Source organism: Mus caroli, chromosome 5, assembly GCF_900094665.2.
Source record: "Mus caroli chromosome 5, CAROLI_EIJ_v1.1, whole genome shotgun sequence".
Lineage (NCBI taxonomy): Eukaryota > Metazoa > Chordata > Mammalia > Rodentia > Muridae > Mus > Mus caroli.
The window spans coordinates 122,914,761-122,930,383 of record NC_034574.1 but is presented as its reverse complement, the minus strand read 5'-3'; the positions used below and the strand labels follow the sequence as shown (position 1 = coordinate 122,930,383).

Sequence of the window (15,623 nt, the reverse complement as noted above, 5' to 3'; positions counted from 1 at the left end):
ACACGCCTTTAATCCCAGCACTTGGGAGGCAGAGGCAGGCGGATTTCTGAGTTCAAGGCCAGCCTGGTCTACAGAGTGAGTTCCAGGACAGCCAGGGCTGCACAGAGAAACCCTGTCTCGAAACAAACAAACAAACAACAACAATCAGCACTGAGCTGGAGAGATGGCCCAGAGGTTAAGAGCACTGGCTGCTTTTCCACAGCAATTGGGTTAGATTCCCAGCAACTACATGATGGCTCACAACTGTCTATAACACCAGTCTCAGGGGATTCAACTCCTCTTCTCACCTCTGTGGGCACTGCGTGCATGTGATATACAGACAGAGAAACAGACAAAACACCCAAACTTACAGAATAATTAAATAGTAAAAACAACTTGCCAGATGTGGTGGCACACAGCTTTAATCACAGCACTCAGGGGGCCAAGGCAGGTGGATCTCTGTAAGTTCAAGGCCAGCCTGGTCTACTGAGCAGGACAGTCATGGTTACCTAGTGAGATCCTGTCTCAAATAACTTAAGAAAGTAAATAAGTAAGTAAAAATGTAAACAGTAATGACTGGCCAGCAAAGCGACTCCAAGAGTAAAGATGCTTGCTGCCAACCTGACGACCTACATTCAATTCCCAAAACTCACATTAAAATGCTGAAGAGAAGCAATTCCTGCAGGTTGTCGTCTAACGTCTACACGCACGCAATGGCACAAGCCCATCCAACTCTCCTGTATCCACATACACATGACAGAGAAATAAAACCAAACTGCCACAATGCTGCTCCTGTTATGGATGCTGTAGTTGTTTTGCTGGCTGCTGGGGAAGGGTCGGGGGTGGGTAGCTCAGCAGTTAACACTGACTGCTCTTCTGGGGGACCTAGGTTCAAATCCTAGAGCGTGGCAGCTCCCAATTGACTATAACTACATTCCAGAGGATCTGACATCCTCTTCTGGCTTCAGTGGGCACTAGGCACTCATGTGGGACAGACATACATGCAAGCAAAACACCCAAAAGTATAACATAAAAACTTATTTCTTATCTTCAACAGAACTCCTGAACCTAGGGCTCAAAGAGAAGTACAGAAGAGGGGGCAGGGACAATGTAAAACCAGAGGAACAGAAAAGTGCTGTGAGATTTTCTCCTCTAGACACTCGAGAGAAGCTACGCCCATAAAGTTGCACCAACATGGTTGCCTGACCGTGATGTGAACAAGGATGGCGTCTGCAGATGAGCTAATGTGGAAGAGGGAACGCTCGGGAGACCTCAACCCTAGACCAAGAACTCCAAGGATAGACCTGACTGGAGGCAGCAGTGAGGGAATGAAGAATAGGCAGACAGATACAGACACAAAGAGAAGCTGGGATTGGGACTGGGCTTTCTGATGGAGAAACTGCAGTACCCTGGAGGCTCAGCATGTTTGTTCTATGGAGTTGACCAGGGGAGAGTGATTACTGCATACCCTGAATGAAGGTAGGGTCATTACACACAGATAACCAAGGAGACAGAGTTTATGGCTTACAGCTGGGTCTCGGGGAAAGGTTTAGCTAACCTTAGTAGGAGGAGTCTCTGTAGGGGAGCAGTCTTCAGGCTGTGAATGAATATTTGAGGACAGAATTTCCTGCACATGCTATCAACTCCATATAGGGACCAGAGGAAGGCTTTGACATTTTCCATTGGGTCCTGGATTGGACATGGCTCTGTCCATATCAACAACATATACCCACACAGGACTCCACTTGCTCATGGATTCCTCTGCTCCCTGTAACAGACAACTGAGGAACTCTGAGAGCAGGAGAAATAGTCTTCTCCACTGAAGAATATACCACTGGTTATCCAACACCAAATGCTCAGCCCTGAAAACACAGACATACAAGTAACATCATATGGATTAAGTGGGTTGTGTTTTTATATTTAGAAATGTATTTGCATATATATACATATACATACATATATATACAATTTTTTAAAAGACTAGTTCTAGTTAAGAGTATTGACTGCTCTTCCAGAAGACCAGGGTTCAATTCCCAGCACCCACAAAGTAGCTCACAATGGTCTTTAGCTCCAAGATCTGACACCCTCCACGCACAGGCAACACATAATGTACATAAAATAAAACTAAATTTTAAAAGAAAAAGAGGCCATGAATTTGAATGAGACGTAAGAGGATGTGGAGGGAGAAAAAGGAAGAAGGAATGATAGAATTAGATTATAGTCTCAAAGAATAAATCAAAAATAAATCTCAAAACATTGCAATGAAAAAAAAAAATCAGTCAACAAACACAAGTACAGGTTGGTGGTAGTTAGCCCATGCCAGGACTCACTGCACACACAGGCCCAGCTGTAGCCACATTCCATGCCCAAAATGATGCTTGGGAAATGTGTCAGGTAAAGATAAAATAAAAAATGAACTCAGCCCCTAAGCCTTTTTTTTTCTTTGCCAACCATCAGGTCCTCATGGTTGATCATAAACTCCCCACTCAGTCAATGCGGCAAAGCCAATGCCACTCTGCCAGCTAATGCCCCTCCCAGGGTAGTTTCTACATTCACTTCTAGCTCCTAGGCATAAAGAAGACTCACTGTAGCTCATGGCTGCATTCACCCACCAAAGGATGTGCCCAGCGGTTAACCACCAACAACATCGCCATTCTGTAGCAACTTCAAATCTTACCCGGTGAGCGCACTATGACACACAAGCCCTGTGCTGTGCTGGAGCAGTCAGAGCTCAGTGGTCAGAACACTTGGGGCTGGCTCTAGACCCAAAGACAAGGAGCAAAGAGCAAAAACGGAATGGAGCAGCATCTTTGAGTAAGCCCTATGGTCATGAGGAAAAAGCGCTGGCCAAGCATTAAGAACAGGGCCTAAAACCTAGGATACATTTGGGGGAAGGGGGGCAGGGGAGCATAAGCTAAAAACTCAAGCTGTTTTATATGGGAGCTGGGTCAGGACCACCGGAGGGCAGATGTGTGGAGGAGGACATTTGACATGAGACTGGTAAGCTGACCTGCTGAGATTCAGTGAGGACCAAGATCATACATGTTGTTGAACATGTATGGCATGTGTCAAGAAGCTGAGATGGGGCCAGCAAGGTGGTACAGTGGAGCGGGTGAAGGCGCTTGCTGCCCAAGGACGCAAGCCAGAGAGCCGAGTTCTGCGTCCAGAACCAGCGTGGAAGTAAAAGGACTTGCTCCACCAAGTCCCTGGCCTCCACAAGTTCATGGTGTTGCGTGCGCACAGACATGCTGTCTGATTTTGCTGATATACTCCTCTTCTGGATTCTCCAAGCTCGTGTTTACAACCGGCTGTGACCCATGACAAACAACACACATGAGGAAATGTGTCCCATCTGTTTATTTCCACTCAGTCACTCAGTCAAGATTCTACCTTTTCTAGTAACTCCGTACATTTTAGAACGGATCCAGACAAGGAAAAGAAGAGGAGAAGGAGGCACTGGCTTGGTCTAACAGAAGCCCAGTTGATTACTGGAGATGGGAGAGCTGGGCTCTGTCTGAATCGAGCCTCTTAGTCATCTGGCATTAGACAAAGCACTGAGTCATAGTTCTCGAATCCACAAAACAAAAGCAACGATAAACCCCTTCACAGTGATCAGAGTGAACATGTGAAAGGCAGAGGCGGGGAGCAGAGGAAGGGAAGCACACTTGCAGGCTCTCCTTCAGTGCCGCTGGACCAGCACGGGTGGAAGGGCCTTCCTCTTTCTTAAGGCAGAGTGTCATGTGGCCCTCTACCCTCTCTGTTCCTCCTGCCTTTACATGTCCCGGAAGACTGCAGGCATGGACCATCATGCTTAGTTTACGCAGTGCTAGGGATGGAAGCAGAGCTTTGTAAATGCTGGGCAGCACTCTGTAACCGAGTCCCATCCTCAGTCCACATGTGGAAGAGCTTTTAAAGAGCAGCGTCCAGGGTATTCACACACGGGCCCTCCTCCCCCGGCCCCAAGCAGGACCACTGCCATGGAGCCTGCCCTCTGGACCACTAACCCTCTGAACCATTCCTGCCAGTTCCAGCCGGTCACCAACTGCCTATGCTTGCTCCTTTCCACACATCTCTTCCGGGAAGCCTTCTCTGGGTGCTTGTGCCTCATCCTCCAGCCCCAAATCAACCACTTCCCCTTGTGCAACCTCAAACTACTGGGTAAAACATTGTGTGTGCACTTAGAGCACTGCACTGCGGTTAGTTCACTCCACTCCATTGCAATCTCTGCTAAACCCATCATCATCCAGGATGCTGTGGATACTTGAACAGCGGGTAGGGATAAAGTCAGGAACCCACAGGTAAACATGGAGGGAAGTACCAGTTCCTAATCTTCTTGCAACACCTAGAGTCATCTGAAACAAAGCAGATGTCCAACAAAACAATCAAAGAGTAAAGCAAAGAACTACAAGTAAACAGAAACAAAGTAAATTGAAAGCAGCAACGAAGTTTTGCAATTATAAATGGTATCCTCAAAGGGTCTTGCTGGTTTTACTGTGTGTGTATGGGAGTGTCTGTGTACCACTTATGTGCCTGGTGCTCATGGAGGCCAGAAGAGAACATTGGACCCCTGAAACTGAGCTAACAGATGGTTGTGAGCCACCATGTGGGAACGCAGGTCCTCTGAAAGAGCAGCCAATTTTTGTAATTGCTGGGTCATCTCTCCAGCCCCATTTTGCTGTTAGATCATCATCATCATCACCATCATCACCATCATCATCCTCTCTCTTTTTTTTTTTCAACCAACAAAAGAATTCCAGCAGGACCAGCAAGATAGCTCAGTGTGTAAATACACTTGGCACCGAGCCTGGCAACCCGAGTTCAAGCCTAAGTAAGGAGAGAAGCAAGTCCCTTGTGTAGCCCTCTGCCCTCTACACATTTGACTGTGGTGGCTGTGCTCACACAAAGTAAATAAGCAAATAACAGTAATTCCACAGCCTCTTTCATGAGTTTAGACTTTCTCCACTCCGCTCATTGCAAATACACTCAATATTCCCTTGCTTAAGACTTTTCGGCGGGCAATTCCTCTCAGAAAGTAACCCATACCTAGAATACAAGGAAACTCCTTTCTGGTCCAGCTCCAGCCTTCAGCTGCCATTTGGTCTCTATAGCCTCCCCACCATCACCGGCCTCTTCTCCTCTCCTGCCCGATGCTGCTTGTGACAGCCTACAACATCCCCAAGTTGCCTGTGCAAGGCAGCTCATCTATGCTAACACCCACTCATCCCTTCAACATTCAACTTCAATCCATCCTTACTCTTGCAGTATCACACCTCTTCATGACAGTAGAGGGCTAATGTGTCAGCTTTTCCAATAAACTGTGAGCTCCTTGAAAGCAAGACTTTATTTATTTATGAGTATGTATGTCTGTGTGTGGGCGTGTGCACAGAAGTACCGGTGCTCACAGACATCAGAAGATCCTGTGAGTCCTAGAGCTGGAGTTACAAGTGATTGAGCCAGCTCTCCAGCCCTGAGAACTGTAATGAATTCCTTTTGAATACATTAGTTTCAACTGCCAAGAAGTTAGTGATGTTAAGGATGGCTGCAAGTAGAGTCTGTTGTGAGTTCCTGGAAGGTACTGACAATACTTTGCTGGTTATATATGGCACAGAATGGCCACATTAAAACTCCCTCACTAGCCGGGCAGTGGTGGCGCACACCTTTAAATCCAGCACTTAGGAGGCAGAGGCAGGCAGATTTCTGAGTTCAAAGCCAGCCTGGTCTACAGAGTGAGTTCCAGGACAGCTGGAGCTACACAGAGAAACCCTGTCCTGAAAAATCAAAAAACAAACAAACAAACAACAACAACAAAACCCCCCAACTTCCTCACTAATATTCTAGGCAGCTAACACTTTCCTAAGATTAGCCTACCGGTCCTTTCTTCCAAGATAATTTTCTTAACTTTAGAAAGGCTAGAAATAGGGAGTCCAGCTCTGTTTCCTTTCCCTTCACCTTCCATGGTTTGGTTTCTCTGCATGTGCATGTGTGTAAAATGCATGCGCACATGTGTGTGCATGAATGTGGAGACTCAAAAGTCTCAGTGACTTTCCACTTCATTGATGTGGGACCTTTCAGAGACGTGGGCTAGTCTAGCCCGGGAGCTTGCTCCTGGGATCTTGTCTCTGCCTCCCAGAGCTGGGGAAACAGCCAATTGATATGCTTCCCTAGTTTCTACACAGGTTCTGGGAATCTGAACAGCAAGCCTCACACTTGTGTGGAAAATGTTTTACCAACTGAGTCATCTCCCCAGCCTCCTTCCTATGTTTTTAAATGTGGTATGTTTATGCACCACAGGCATGCAGAGTCTGTGAAGGCCAGAAGAGGGCACTAGATCTCCTACTACTGGAGGTAGGGATGGTTGTGAGTCAACATGTGGATGCTGGGAATTGAACCAGGGTCCTCTGGAAGAGCAACAAGAACTCTTTTTTTTTTTAAATATTTATTTAATGTATGTGAGTACACTGTTGCTGTCTTCAGACACACCGGAAGAGGGCATCCGATCCCATTACAGATGGTTGTGAGCCACCATGTGGTTGCTGGGAATTGGACTCAGGACCTCTGGAAGAGCCTGTGCTCTTAACCACTGAGCCATCTCTCCAGCCCAAAACAAGAACTCTTAACTCCTGAGCCATCTCTGCAGCCCCTAATCCATTCTTCATTTCTTAGTCTATTACATCTGCTTGTGTCAGCTCCCACTCCCACTGATGTATAACACAGAACCCTAAGTTGACTGTGATGACTTAGGCGTGATGCAAGAATTAACAAGGCGGGCTGGGCCTCAGGGCCTGGGTTCAAGTTCATGCAATGTGCAATGCGGGACATCGGGGGTGGGGACCAAAGTAAAGGAACATTTCTCAGAAAACTTTAGATGTGAAGAAACAGGAGGCACAGGTTTCATACATTATTTGGCAAACTGTTGGCCAAGCCAGAACCCAGCTAGGCCTCACTCTGTGTTACGGTCCTTCCCAGACACTAGGGGTGACATGAACAAAAAGCCTTGTGTGTGTTGTAAGAGAAATGAAGTGGATTTTAAGATTTTCACGAGCAAATATTTTCTCTGGAAGAACCATCTCAAATGTACTTAGAATAACAGAAGGAAAGTCTAAACCATGTGTGTCTCTTTACTTGCATGAGTGAGAAGCCTGCATTTCCCACAGCTTTTGCCTCTCCACAGAGTTCACCTGGATAAGCTTAAGGATAGAGAACTCGGCCTGATCTTGGGATAACAGATCAGAAAACATAAGGCCAGGTAGTTCTGTCTTTCTTGTGTTAAGATTTTGTTACTGTTGTTCTTTTTTGTGGTTTTTGTTTTGTTTTGTTTTGTTTTTTGAGACAGAGTCTCATGATGTAACCTTGGCTGATCTAGAACTCACTCTAGACCTGGCTGGCCTTGAACTCAGAGAGAGATCACCTGCCTTGGCCTTCCAAGTGCTGGGATTAAAGGACTGCATCATCATTCCCAGCTAGGATTTTTAAAATGTGTGTGTGTCTGCATGAGTTTATGGGTACCTCATATCCACAAGTGCTTTCAGAAGCCAGAAAAGGGTATCAAATCAATTAAAGTGAAGTTACAGGCAGTTGTAACCTGCCTGATGTGAGTGAGTGCTGGAAACCAAACCCAGGGCCTCTGCAAGAGCTGTGTGGTCGTTTGAGTACGAATGGCCCCCACAGGCTCAAACGTGGGAATGCTTAAATCACCAGGGAGTGGTACTACCTGAAAGGATTAAAAGGATTAGAAGGAAGTGTGTCACTGGGGGTGATGGGCTTAGAAGTTTCAAAAGTCCATGCCAAGCCCAGAGTGAGTCTCTCAGTCTGTCTGTCTGTCTCTCTCTCTCTCTCTTTCCCCATGGATCAGGCTGTAGCTCTCAGATACTCCTCCAGCATCTATCTGCCTGTACACCTCCATGCTTCCTACCATGATGACAATGGTTACAAATCTAAAACTGTAAGCAAGTCCCCAATTAAATACTTTTTTTTATAAGAGCTGTCTTGGTCATGGTATATCTTCATAGCAATACGCACGCCATATGTGTGAAGTGCCCTTAGATGCCAGAGTTGGCATCAGATCCCCCTGGAGTTGGAATTACAGAGGTTGTGAGCTGCTGTATGGGTGCTGGGAATCCAACCCAGATTCTCTGGAAGAGCTGCCAGTGCTCTTAACCACTGAGCCATCTCTCCAGCCCCAGTGCAGCTTTCCTTTATCCCAGTCATTGTCCCATGTAAACAGGTATACTGCCTTCAACCTAGTTACTCACAGATGAAAGTCTGTCATCTTTTTAAACATAGATATGAAGTTGCTCATCAGAAACCATAATTACAAATTTTATGAGCATAATGGAAATGCTTATTATTTAATTTTCTTGCACCTTCCTGAGGATTTCATGAGAGAGGCCTGTATAATTTTTCTAGCATAGAAAACATCCTTCAATTTGGTACTAAATAAATAAAATGCAATTCATAGTATCACTATCTTAAATGCAGACTCTTCTTGCCATGAAGTTAGACTCCTACAACTCGGTCAAACACACAGAGCATATAAACAAATGTGAGTCACCATCTGCCTGCAGAGAACTCAGGAAAAGAAGATAAGAAATCTCCACACATGCCACGATGGAATGATAAAAGGTCAGACAGACGAGAGGTATGAACAGATGTCTAGAACTAAGGAAGATGTATATCCGTAGGAAACAGACAAGAGCCCCACTGTGGGGGCTGGGGCCAGGACCTGAGTATCCTGTCAAGAAGTCTCAAAGCAGCAGCGGGCATGGACACAGACTGAGGGAAGAGTAAACAGTCAGTTTACTCTTGGGAACAGAAATAACAACATAAAACAGAAACACGGATCTGGACTGTTTCAGAGTTACCAGTGACCTAAACAAATGTGCCAAAATAATGCAGGAACCCCTTCTCCATAAATGGAAGCAGAGGCAGGAGAACTCCTGGGTCGGTAGAGTAGGACTTCCCAAAGTCCACTCTTCATGGAAGTGCAGGAAACTGACAACACCATCAAAACCAGCTTTCTCAGAGCTCTGAAAACTCACCAAAGGCTTACAAAAATCCAAGGAATGTTTATACAAGAAAGAAGGCTGACTCTCAGCGAGCAAAGTGAGTGTAGCAGCTCTATAATTTGCCTCACTCCCTTTCCCAGCTCTGAAGAAACCTTGAAAACCAACAGCCTCATAAACATCTTTTGAACACCAGCAGCTGCTGACTGGGGCAGGACAGAACTGCAGCTCCCAACAAAACAATAGCCTCAAGAGCCTCAACTTACCCTGTCTGGCAGCTTACTGAAAAAGTCCCATTCTTAAGACTTATCTTCATTTGAATGGAATCAGAGATGCCTTCATATAAATGGTCATATCCTCAAAGCATTTGTTGAAAACAATCAGACTAGTTAATACCACAGCTTCAGGCAACAGCAACCACACACGGAACAATCAAGACTAAAGATCTGGGGAATGAGACATTCATGGAGAGCTTAGGAAAGCCCTCAAAATGTCCCAAGAACGGCTCTCAGCACTGTTTCATGTTCTGAACAAACAGGAAATGTGAACTAAGGCACAGTGGTAAACTACTGGTGTACACACACACACACACACTTCTAGGATGGTGGAGTGGGGACTTCCAAAAGTCTGCTCTTCGTAAAACTAACAAGAACACTAGCAAATGATTAAGAGCAGCTTTCTCAGAACTCTGAAAAATTCATCAAAGGCATCCAAAACTCCAGGGAATTCTTATACAAGCAAGAAGCCTGGTGACTCTGAGCAAGCAGAAGGAGCTCTATAACATACACCACTAGGTTTCTCCTTTTCCCTTCAAAGCCTGCTCCATTTCCAGCATTTCCCAACAGGATGAATAGAAACACCACCAGGACAGTTACCAAAGCCAGAAATGGAGACGTAGTCTTAGGGCTTTTGTTGTACTTCAGATCAGTAGCAGCATGCTTGCTTAGCCAGATGCGTAAGACCCTGAAGTTGATGCCCAATTCCCCAACACTATCCTCAAATCTATCCCTGAGCTCCGCAGGCCTTACCATCTTCACCGACCATCCTGTGCTGACCTCCACGAAGCCAGTCTTGCCTCTGTCTAACTGCTCTTCCACAACACTACCAGAGGATCAGAGAGCTCTTTTCAAAACAGATTCTCTAAGCTGGAGAGATGGTTCACTGGCTGCTGCTCTTGCAGAAGACCCACATCACCTCAAGGGGCCCACAACTACCTATAACTCCAGCTGCAGGAGACCTGGTGCCCTCTTCCAGCCTTAGCAGGCACTATACTCACGGACACAAACCTACACATTCCCCCACAGTAATACACACACACACACAATTAAAAATCAAATAATTAAACAAAAAAAGTCTATTCTCAATGTCTATTCATGTTACCTGACACAGTCGAGGTAGCAGACATAGAAGCCCATCTTGATTTCAAAGCCCCGCCCTTAGGGCTGAGAAAGAGGCAAAAGATGTAAACAAGCAAATGGAACCATCACAGGTACTTTTAACAGTAGACACAAAGCATAAGGTAGTCCAGTACGATGGCTCATGCTTGTGATACTAGCACTCAGGAGCCTGAGGCAGGAGGAACGTAGCAAATTAAGGGCCACCATGATTTAGAGTGAGATCCTAGCCAAAAAAGAAAGAGAGAAAGAAAGAAGAGAAGAGAAGAGAAGAGAAGAGAAGAGAAGAGAAGAGAAGAGAAGAGAAGAGAAGAGAAGAGAAGAGGAGAGAGGAGAAAAGGAAAAAGAAAAAGAAGAAAAAGGCACAAAGACTGGAAAATGGTTCAGTGGGGTAAAGTGCTTACCATACAATGATGAAGACCTTAGCCTAGATCCCCCAGAACTCAATAAAGCCAGACATAGTAAGTAGTGTGTGTCTATAATCTCAATGTTCCCACAGAGGGGGGGAGGTGGAGCCTGGAGGCTCTCTGGAAGCTTGCCAGTCAGCTAGCCTGACATACACGGTGAAGAAACAGAAGAGACCTTGCCTTAGGCCATACAAAGTAGAAGGTGAGGACCAACATCAAGGTTGTCCTCTGACCACACACACGTGCACCCACACTCACACAAACCTCCAGAAAAGTAAGATTAATGGAAAGCTTTTCTGTAAGCAGGGAGGTGGTGGCCCACGCCTGTAATCCTAGAACTAGAGAGGCAGAGGCAGGTGGATCTATAAGTTTGAGGCCAGCCTGGCCTACAGAGTGAGTTCCAGAACAGCCAGGGCTACACAGAGAAACCCTGTCGAAAGGAAGGAAGGAAGGAAGGAAGGAAGGAAGGAAGAGGGAGGGAGGGAGGGAGGGAGGGAGGGAGGGAGGGAGGAAGGGAGGAAAAGAAAGACCAGAAAGAGAGAGCTCACTTTTCTATAAAGCAGACACACGGTGAGATCTGACCCTTTCCTTCCCCTTTATTACACTTTATTGCTCTCCCTGCTGTTTCCTATACCAGTCTTCAGGTCAAGCATCCTTTTGGAGGCTGGTGAGAGTTCTACTGTTAAAAGTGCTTGCTATACAGTCACAAGGAGCAGAGATGCCTTGTTCTAGCATATACACCCCCAACACATACACATGTGCACAAAGTCATACGGACACATGCACACATACAAATAAATCTTTTTTAAAAATCACTTTGGGGGTGTTGGAGAGATGGTTCAGTGGTTAAGAACACTTGCTATTCTTCCAGATAATCCCAGGTTCAATTCTCAGCACCCACAGGGCAGATCACAATCATCTCAGGCACTGGCTGAGCACACCCGATGCCTGAGCCAACCTTCTGTCAAGGAAGAGAGAAAAAGAACTGAGGTCATAATGGGATACATGACAGACCCAAAGCAAGAAGCAAGAAGCCGATTCTGACATTTATTATTAAAGGTATATTCTTTTGTGCATATGTTGTGTGCAAGCATGTGGATATATGCACATGAGTGCAGGTGCCCCAGAGTCCAGTAGAGGGCGCCAGATCCTCTGGAGCATAGTTAAGGGCAATTATGAGCTGCACAGCATGGGTTCTGGGAGGTGAACTTAGGTTCTTTTCAAGAGTAGTACAAGCTCTTAACTGCTAAGCCAACTCTATCTACAAGTCCCTGGTTCTATGATTTCTACGGAGAAATGGTATACATACATGCATACATACATGCTTAGGTCGCAGGCAGGCAGAAGAGGAAGGAAGGGACAAGCAGCCATGTGTGAAATGCTGAGATGAAAACTGAAAGCTGAAGTTTACCAGAAACAGGAACTGAATAAAACAACTTTGAATGAAAGCAAACACCCTGAGCAAGCTGGTGCCACATGCCTATAATCCCAGCACCCAGGCGACTGAGGACCCCTCTTCCTGAGGTAAAAGGACAGATCAGAATCAAATAAGCACAAACAATAAGCAAAGAGGACAAACCTTTAGGAACCCAGGCCTAACGCCCACCAATTTACTCTGTTAAGTGAGAGACATGTGCACTACAGAGAGAGAGAGAGAGAGAGAGAGAGAGAGAGAGAGAGAGACTATGCCAACAGTCAGAGCCAAGTGGCAAAGACATCTGAACAGCAATGTAGGTTCAGACGTATACAAACAGAAGTCAAAGGTTCTCCAAGTACTAACCAACGTTTGGGCTACCTTCCATGTGCTAGACCTACTGTGTGGGGACCATCAATAAGTCCTTACCCATTATGGGAACAGCTAACCTAAGGACAAACTATGATGATTATTTGTAGACATATCTCACATATTTATTACGGTATGAGTGTCCAGGGCTGTGGCTCCTGTGGAGGTCAGAAGACAACTTGCAGAAACCAGTTTTCTCCTTCTACCATGTTCTGGGTTTGGAGGCTCTAACTCAGGTAGTCAGGTTTGGCAGCACAAGCCTTTACCCCTGGGCTATCTGCTTGTCTCCAGCGCTGTTTAAAGCATGGCACTCAATTTGCATAGTGGTCCATACTTGTCATCCCAACAACTGGGAGGCAGAGGCAGAACTGCTTTGAGTTCAAGACTATAGTCAGCACTGGCCAGTCTAGAACGAGTTTGAGGCCCTGACTCATGTGAGAGTGCGGGGTGGCCGGAGCCTCTTGCTGAGGACTGGAGTTCAATTGCCAGTACCCACGTGGTAACCCCCACCCACCTCTAACTCCAGCTCCCAGGTACCCAGCGCCCTCTTCTGGCCTCCTCAGGCACTTAAGCGCACGCATCATGCACATACATACATACATGCATGCATGCATTCATATATATATGTGTGTGTGTGTGTGTGTGTGTGTGTGTGTGTCAAGAGAGGAAGAAAAGGTGGCGGCTGATTAAAGCCAGAGGAGGTGAACAGGATAGAAAATGGTCTCCAAATTAAAAGGGTATGCACCATTCCATGAAGGGAGTCAGCAACTGACATGGAAAAAGGGACTCACGGTGGTTCACGCCTGTCATCCCTTGTTGAGACAAGACGACCACCACCAGCCTGATCTACAGGATGAACCTGAGGCCAACCTGGGCTAGATGGTGGTTCTGAGGTCAGCCTGGGATACAAAGTTAAGTTTGAGGCCAGCTTAGCCTATACACAGGGAGTTCGAAGACGATGTGGGCTACAGGCTAAATCGAGTTCGAAGCCAGCAAGGGTTACTCTGAATTCAAAGCCAGCCTGGGGTACACAGTGAGATGTCTCATGGGGGTGGGGGTGGGGGAATCCTCAAAAAAACGGGATGACGGTCTCCATCAAGGCTAGGGATACCCACAGTGAGCGTGCGTGCGCAGGTGAGTCGGGATACGGTGAGTGGAGACCCGAATGCCTGCTGGGCAGACATGGCAGTAGCGCCCGGGACTGCTAGGCGAAAGGAGCGGGACGCGCCGGGCGGCCCGGGCGATGGGGGAAGGGGCAGGCGGGATGAAGGATGGAGGCGTCCCGGGCTCGGCGCCCGGAGAGCTGCGCCGCTTACCTACGATGGCGGAGGCGCAGCCGTGCCGTCGCTCCGGCATCTTGGGCTTCGCCCGCTTCTCCGGCCGCCCTAGTTGGTGGCCATAGCGCCCGCCCCGGGAGCGCGTCCTCACCGCCAGGCGACGGCCCTGCCCGGCCCCGCCGAGAAGCGCACCCGCGGCCGCCTCAGCAGCGACTGGCCGCGGTCGCCGCCTCAGCTCCTGCCTCCCGCCGCCGCGTGGCCGCGGGATCTCACGCACGCCGCCATTGGCTACCCGTAGCCCGGCCGCGCGATGTGTCCGCCTCTCTGATTTGTCGGCTCCGGAGGAGGCGGGGCTTGAGAGAGAGCCCGCGGGGCAGGCAGGAGCTGCGGGGTGGGGTCTGACATCCGGGGCCAGCGTTTGTCGAACTCGCAAAAAAGGGCTTATACCCTGCTGCTGCCTACACGGGCAGTTTGTGGTTGGAGTAACGGAGCCGGTGGCCTAACTGGAGGGGAGCCAGGACTTGTTCCGGGACCCTCACATGTCCAAGAAGACCTTCATCCCTGAAACAGGGCAGGGACAAACAAAAAATAGTGTTCCTAAAAAGTCCCCTGCACTGCCTGGCCATTGCTTGACGCAGCTGTCAAGCACACAAGTCAATTTGCACAGTATTCCGTACCACAGAAAAGTATTAGTGAGGGCTGAGGATGGAGCTCAGTCGGGAGAGTGCTTGCCTAGTAGGCGTGAAGCCCTGGGCTCCATCCCCAGCATCAACTGGATATGGTGGTACATAGCTCTAATCCCAATACTGAGGTCATACAAGGCAAGAGGATCAGAACTTCAAGGCCATCCTTGGCTACAGAGGGAGTTTAAGGACACTCTGGACAGCATGAGTCCCTGTCTGAAAATAAAGATGTATAAATGAAAAAAGGTCCGATGACTTAACCACTATTATATCTCAGTGGCAGGAGGATTGCCAGGAGTTTGAAACCATTCTAGGTTGCTTCGTGAGTTCCAGGACAAAATCCTTTCTCAACCTCCCTTTGCACCCTGCCCCGAAGCCAGGCAAGGTGATGCATAGCTATTATCCCGAGACTCGAGAGGCCAAGGCAGGACAGAATTCAAGAGCTATCTGGGCTGCAGAGCAACATCCTGTCTCGGAGTTTAAATTTTTAAAAAAAGAAAGGTTGGGGATGGAACTCAGCTGCTAGAATGCCTGACCCAGAGCGTCACTAGCACCATATAAGCCAGAAAGAGTGACACGTGCTTATTAACCCAGCACAAGCCAGTCTCTGGCATGAGCACCAGGGATTGAAATTGAGCCTCAGCTTCACAGTGGGTGAATCTGGGGCCAGTCTGTGCTGCAGGAAGTTCTATTGCAGAGGAAAGAAAAAAAAAATGAAGGGAGTGGGGAGCATGCTCACAATCTCAGCAGTTGGGGGGGAGCAGGAGGTCAGCAGTTCAGGATCACTCTTGTCTATGTATTGAGTTTGAGGCCAGTCTGAGTTACACATACATACATACATACATACATACATACATACATACATACGTAGAACCATTCCACGAGAGAAGGGAGAGCTACGAAGAGGGGAGAGAGAATTGAGAGGGAGAGGAGAAATCGCTCTCCCCCACCTGCAATCCCCATACATGTCTCCACCAGGTTCCATCAAAGCAGTAATTTCAACTCTATTGGCACAGGGACTGGAGATAGCATAGGCTCAGGAACCTAGAAGCCAAATCTGAAACTCCTGTCATCCTCCTGTGAGCAAATGTCACCTAG

At 47.5% G+C, this 15,623-nt stretch overlaps 1 protein-coding gene across 2 annotated transcripts in view; it reads right to left on the bottom strand.

The window, feature by feature from the left end:
- Positions 1-14,173, bottom strand: part of Tpst1 (tyrosylprotein sulfotransferase 1) — a 55,931-nt gene extending 41,758 nt beyond the window's left edge. The window contains exon 1 of one of the 2 annotated variants that reach the window (XM_021162561.1): positions 13,882-14,173. The gene's annotated coding sequence lies outside the window, so the exon portion shown is untranslated. The remainder of the gene's footprint in view (positions 1-13,881) is intronic. The other variant, XM_021162562.2, reaches the window with a different exon arrangement.
- Between the last annotated feature and the right edge of the window lie 1,450 nt (positions 14,174-15,623).